This window comes from Salvia splendens, chromosome 21 (assembly GCF_004379255.2).
Source record: "Salvia splendens isolate huo1 chromosome 21, SspV2, whole genome shotgun sequence".
Lineage (NCBI taxonomy): Eukaryota > Viridiplantae > Streptophyta > Magnoliopsida > Lamiales > Lamiaceae > Salvia > Salvia splendens.
In genome coordinates, this window is record NC_056052.1 from 9379913 (window position 1) to 9386183 (window position 6271).

The 6271-nt window shown below is 38.8% G+C and overlaps 1 pseudogene; it reads left to right on the top strand.

The window, feature by feature from the left end:
- The first annotated feature begins 5173 nt into the window (after positions 1-5173).
- LOC121784188 lies at positions 5174-5949 on the top strand (annotated as a pseudogene).
- Positions 5950-6271: the final 322 nt, after the last annotated feature.

The following is a 6271-nucleotide window of genomic DNA, read 5'->3' on the forward strand; positions in this document are numbered from 1 at the left end:
CTAGGAATTTTTCGGTCTAAGGACCCTGCTCCGCCACCACCAACAGAAGGGCTGCCTCGTCCTAGTGATCCCCCTGTACGACGAAAGGAGACAGAATTTAACCTTTCATCAACCATAGAAGGAGACTCCATCCCGATAAGAACGCGCCGCCAGGCAATGAACAAGCTGATTCTTGAAGCAGAGGGTTCAAGACAGCAATGGATGAGGAGGAAAATCAAAGGACCAGAGCAACCACAGAAGCAAGCAAGACTGTGGAGAGGACAAGGGGGCAAGAGGAAGGAGGAAGGAAGTGTCCCTTCTCCCCCAGGAAGGCCACCATTCCAACCAAGGTTCGGAGGAGGATACCAACGTTCTCAGTATGCTTCTCCGCGCCAAGGAGAAAAAGAATAAAAAGCCAAGGAGGAGGAGCTCCGATGCATGCAAACGCCATGAAGGCAATAAGGAAGGCCTGTGAAATGAAGGCGTGAGACATCTCCCTGATTCAACTATCTAAAAAGGCAGTAGTATCACCCTTGACTCAGTTCTTTGTGAATATTATGTTTCTTTGAGTCCGTTTTCACACTTAGTCCTATGAACGAACTAAGTGTGAGAAGTTTATGGAAATTGTTGTCTGTTTTGCCATGTTTTGATTGTTGGCACTATCTCACACTTAGCCCAGTGTCTGGTCTAAGTGTGAGAAGTTTACCTTGTTGTTGTTGTGCCGTTGCCTGTGCCTAACCCTTCTTTCCACTGCATCCAGTCCCTCGAGGACGAGTTCATATGTAATGGGGAGGGGGGCCGGGTTAGTTACAGTAGAATCATACATGCCCAAAATTTTTCAAAAATTAAAATTTTTTAGTTAAGTAATAAATAGGCAATATGCATGAAATTGGATAAATGGAAGATTTGATTACTTTTTGGAAGAGTTAGAAAAAGGAGTCAATATACTTACATGTAAAAACTTGACCCAGCTAGTTCAGTCAAATCCTTGGTCCTTGACTCATGTGATTCCTTTTACAGTTTAAACTTTTATTTTTAAACTTAGAACCCCTAGGACCCTACCCTAATACGTTACTACCCCTTAAGCCCCGTTACGACCAAAACAAAGACCTTAAGGAACTATCTTGTGCAGTCCGATTCGAAGTATTAAATTTGTGGCAATACCGAGTGAACAGTCCTAACATCTCTGGTGAGAAATGAGTGACTGAGTGAATCCAACAGTGGTTTGAAATTGAGCAATCTTGACGAGCTGACACCTTGATCAAGCCAACGCGAAAGAGAAGAAACATAAGCTACTGGCAAATGGATTGACTTCGACCTCGGGTATGATTGTTGGAAATTTATTCGATCTAATGCATATGTATGTTTTTGTTTTGAGTTTTGTTTTTCTTTTCGACTTTTACCTTTTTGAAATAAGCAAACCATGCCTGAAATTTGCCTTATCTTTTCTTTTCTTTTTTTTAATACTTGAGGAAAAATATGTTTTAAGTGTGAGCAGTTTGATAAGGCCTATTTCATGCATTGGTTTATGGGAAAAATGTATACTACTTGATCGGTTTACCGCGCAAAATGAGTGTTAATTGTGCAGAAATGCCGCTTGACCAAGGCTACAAGGCCAAACTGATCAAACAAGTACAATAGGCGAAAAAGCCCAAAAATCGGGGGAGTTGAGCAAGGGGAGAACTCAAGCAGTTAGGCGGGGACCACTGGCTGCCAGAAGAAGGACATATGAGGAATGAGCTGGATGTGGCGCACCATTCTGTTATCAAGGACAACGTTCTAGAAGGGGACACGTGCTGGAATATGAGACGCAAGGACGAAGCTGAGTCACGAAGTTGTTACTAAAAAGCGTAGTCATTCTAGAAGAATAGCACGTAGCAATCAATGAGTCGTTCATTCTTTGCATGAGTTAATATTCCCTGTCAAGATCGTTATCCAGCTGGGAGTCGAAGACGAGTCTATAAATGAGGACATGCCACCACAAAAAAGGGATCCGCTCCTTTACTTTCTGTCTAGTTTAGCTTAGTTATCTAGCTTAGTTTAGTTTAGCTCTCTAGTTTAGTTCAGTTCTCTAGCTTAGTCAAAATCTCTAGATAGCTTAGTTAGAAGGGCGACCGAAGGGAGCGCTGCAGAATACTTGTTTTCTGTTAGCGTAATCTTAAGTCTCCTGCCGAGACTCTTCTCGGTTTTTACCGCTTTCTTAGTTTTCGAAGTGTTAGTTTAGTTTAATTTTCAGTAGTTAGCTTAGTTTAAATTTCAAGCTTTGCTGAAATCACCAAGTCTTAGTTTAATTGAAGTGCCTTCGTTTTCATCCTCGCATTTACTATTTCATTTCGTCTGCAACTCACTTGATCAAGTAGTTAAATTTACCTTGTGCAAGTTAAATAGTTTAAATTCTGCCTAGAGTAAAATCAGTAGTTAAAACTCCCAAGTTAAAGCGTGGCAGCAGCCAAAACCCCATGTTCACTACTCACACACTCGACACACCAACTTCTCTGTGGGATCGACCCCGAACTTACCGCTTTACTGTTAAAGTTGTGCGAAATTGGGAGTTATAAATTACTTTGGCAAGGAGGAAAGAGCGAGAACTAGAGTGCACTGATTAAGTGGCAACGACATTTGCTAGCTGAATCAATCGGTTCGGTTATCATTCCATATAACTTGATCCGCATTCTATCCGTGTTTTCGACCCTTTCCAAGACCTTCCAATACAGTTTAGTGCTGTTGCGAATTTTGTATCTATCTCAGTTTAAATTTGAGGGAAATCAGTGGTTTGGAAATTTGTTTTCGATGCCTTACACTTGAACTTTAGATTCACATTGGCTAGCTAAACCAATTATTTTTTATGATCTCATTTGCTTTGTCACCTGGAGTCTGGAGTATTTTATTTCAGATAAATTACTAGAATTAGTTTAAGACGATCTGGTATCTTGTCCATTTGTTGTTGGTTAGGTTACTCTGTTTTCAATGCATGCAATTACTCCACCATGGCAAATTTTACATATACCTCAGTTTAATTTTGAGGAACATTAGGGGTTTGGTGATTGGATGTTCACACTTCACACTTGAACTTTAGATTAACATTGGCTAGCTCCACCGAATTAATCCCTCCGTCCGTCAATTAAAGACACATTTTGACTCGGTGCGGGTTTTAAGAAATTGTTTGACTTTATAAAGAAAATGAGTAAGAAAGTTAGTGGAATGTGAGTGTCATTTTTACATATTTATTTTATAGTAGAATGAGAGTGGAATGAGTAAGTGGAGTATAAGGTTACTAAAAGTGGTAAAAAGGTAAATGTGTCTTTAAATGGCGGACACCCCAAAATGGCAAAACGTGTTAGGTTTTGGCAGACGGAGGGGATATTATTTATGATTTCATGTGCTTTGTTGCCTGGAGTCTCGAGTATTTCATTTATGATCATTACCTAGAATTATTACGCTAAGAAAGGGGTATTGCTAAATAAAAGATGTCGACTTTTGTAAAGTGGAGTTATACTCAGCTGTGTGCATACAATGTAATGTTCACTAATAAGCAGTCTAACGAAATTCGGGGGGGGGGGGCTCTTGAAACTGAATTAGCTTGGCATATCTGATTCAAATGTTAGGATAACTTGTAGATTCAAATACCAAATGGTAAGCTGGTGAACTGTTAGGTTCTTTTCAATATTTGTATTCCTGATCACAAAATAGTGATGTGTTTAGGTTAAATTTTGAGCCATTATTAAGTCTATATCAGGATTCGGATTCAAATAGTAATTCTCAATAGAAATTGAGGAATTGTAAACGAAAAACATTCAAATTGGGTTATCCATGTTTTTTTTCTAAACATCTAGAAAACTTTCACAACAATGATGTGGATTGGGACATCCTGTGGTAATTTTATGAGTTGGTTTCTTTTGGAATATAACAAGACAATGTTTGAATAATTCGTTCCATGATGTTGTTATCTTGGGCTCTTCTTTAACAGACAGTCTTAGAAATCCAATATCGTACTTTTTGAGCGCTGTTAATGGTCTAACAGATTCTTGCTTGTTCATTTTGTTTTTTTCCCTTTCGCCAGCTCATCGAGGAATGCGAGTCACGTGTGGAAGATAAGCCTGAAGAGCTTTAGTGACCATCACTAGGATATTGCCACCTCATCCGTCTCAGGTGGATGAAGCAAACAAGGAAGCTGCTGAGGGGGAAGAAGAAGAGACCGAGCCTGAACAGGCTGCTGAAGGGGATGGGGAAGGGCAAGAAGAAGAAGAAGAGACCGAGCCTTAACCATACTACAAAGTATACTTCTTTTACCACCTCTGGTTAATTTCTTTAGAGCATTAGCCACGAATTCTAGTTAGTATAAGATGGAAGATGGTAGTGTGAAATTTTGCACAGTGACTGAACTCTCAAGAGCCAATTACTACATCAATGTCAAGTTATTTTTTTGTGCTTTTGCAAAGCTAGTGATTTCTCTTTTCTAAGTTTTGCACAATAATAATTATACTACAAAAAGGAAATATCTCATATTTGTCCCACTCTTGCTACCAATTTAATTTCATTTTAGGATACTTTAGGTTTCGGGCTAGACGGACCAAATTGTGTTGATTAGGCCCGTAGGCGTAGCCCGAATGAATCACAATTAGTTGTATCTTGTTCTTGTTTCTTGTTTCTTTTTTAAGAAATCCATCTATCACCTCCTTTTGTCCCATAAAAGGTATCCTAAATTAATGCTACTCATAAATCTTATCACTGCAATGACACCTCACAAAAATCATGTAGCAAAAGAGAGTTAAAAAAGAAAAAGCGGAGTGGTTGCGGTCGCGGTCGCGGCGGCGGATGAGGGTTTTGGATTTGGGGGTATGTTTTGATTGTTTAATTTATTGTTGGAAAAAATGCATTTTGTATATATTCATCCACAAATATAAAAAATGATTTTATTTTCTTAACATACTTTTTGTGTAAAAAAAGTATGTTGAGAAAATAAATTCATTTTTTATATTTATTGATGAATACATACGAAATGCATTTTTTGCAACAAAAAATTAAATAATCAAAACATACCCCCAAATCCAAAACCCTCATCCGCTGCCGCGACCGTGACCACAACCCCTCCGCTCCGGCGACTGCAGCCACCATCACAAATCTGGTCGACCAAATCACAACTCATAATAAACTGAAACAAGTTTTAGCGCTCAAAGCAGTGAGCATCCTATCGATGAAAATGTACGTATAGAGAGTTTCTACACATTTCCGCTTTTTATAGAGTGAGAATTAACATATGAAGCAGTTACCTTTTTCTCTACTTTATTTTAGAATTGAGGCTAACGCCGGCGCTCTCACTAATTTTGAATCGCTTGATCTCTTGAGATCAAGAGGGGCTGGAATGTATGCCTCACGAGCTATTGCAACCGTATCTCAATCTGAGTTCAAGGTTGGCGATTCCTATTTATGATCATCAACTTATTTTACCACTTCTTTATTGCATCTCTCATATCTTTTTATTTTCCGTTTAGGTTTTTGATTATTTAGAGGGGACTGTTGCTTGCAATCAAACAAGGGAAATTATCGATAACTTTGTTGCGAGTGCCAAAAATTTGACCTTGCAAAGGCAGAGATTCTTAATATTGTGAATATAAGACCAAGAAATGAACCTAAGCTTTTCCCGGTAATCTCTATCATTTCCTGTTATTGAGTTCCTTATGTTTTGTTGTGTTGTTGAATTGTCATTCCTACATTATCTAACAGATTCTTGCTTGTTCATTTTGTTTTTTTCCCTTTCGCCAGCTCATCAAGGAATGCGAGTCACGTATGGAAGATAAGGCTGAAGAGCTTGTAGAGACGATCATCACTAGGATATTTCTACCTCATCCGTCTCAGGTGGATGAAGCAAGCGAGGAAGCTGCTGAGGGGGAAGAAGAAGAGACCCAGCCTGAAAAGGCTGCTGAACGGGATGGGGAAGGGCAAGAAGAAGAAGAAGAGACCGAGCCTTAACCATACTACATAGTATACTTCTTTTACCACCTCTGCTTAATTTCTTTAGAGCATTAACCATGAATTCTAGTTAGTATAAGAATGAAGATGGTAGTGTGAAATTTTGCACAGTGACATCAAATTAAGAACTAAACTCTCAAGAGACAATTACTACATCAATGTCAAGTTTTTTTTTGTGCTTTTGCAATGCTAGTGATTTCTCTTTTCTAGGTTTTGCACAATAATAATTATACTACAAAAAGAAAATATCTCATATTTGTCCCACTCTTGCTACAAATTTGATTTCATTTTAGGATACTTTGGGTTTCGGGCTAGACGGACC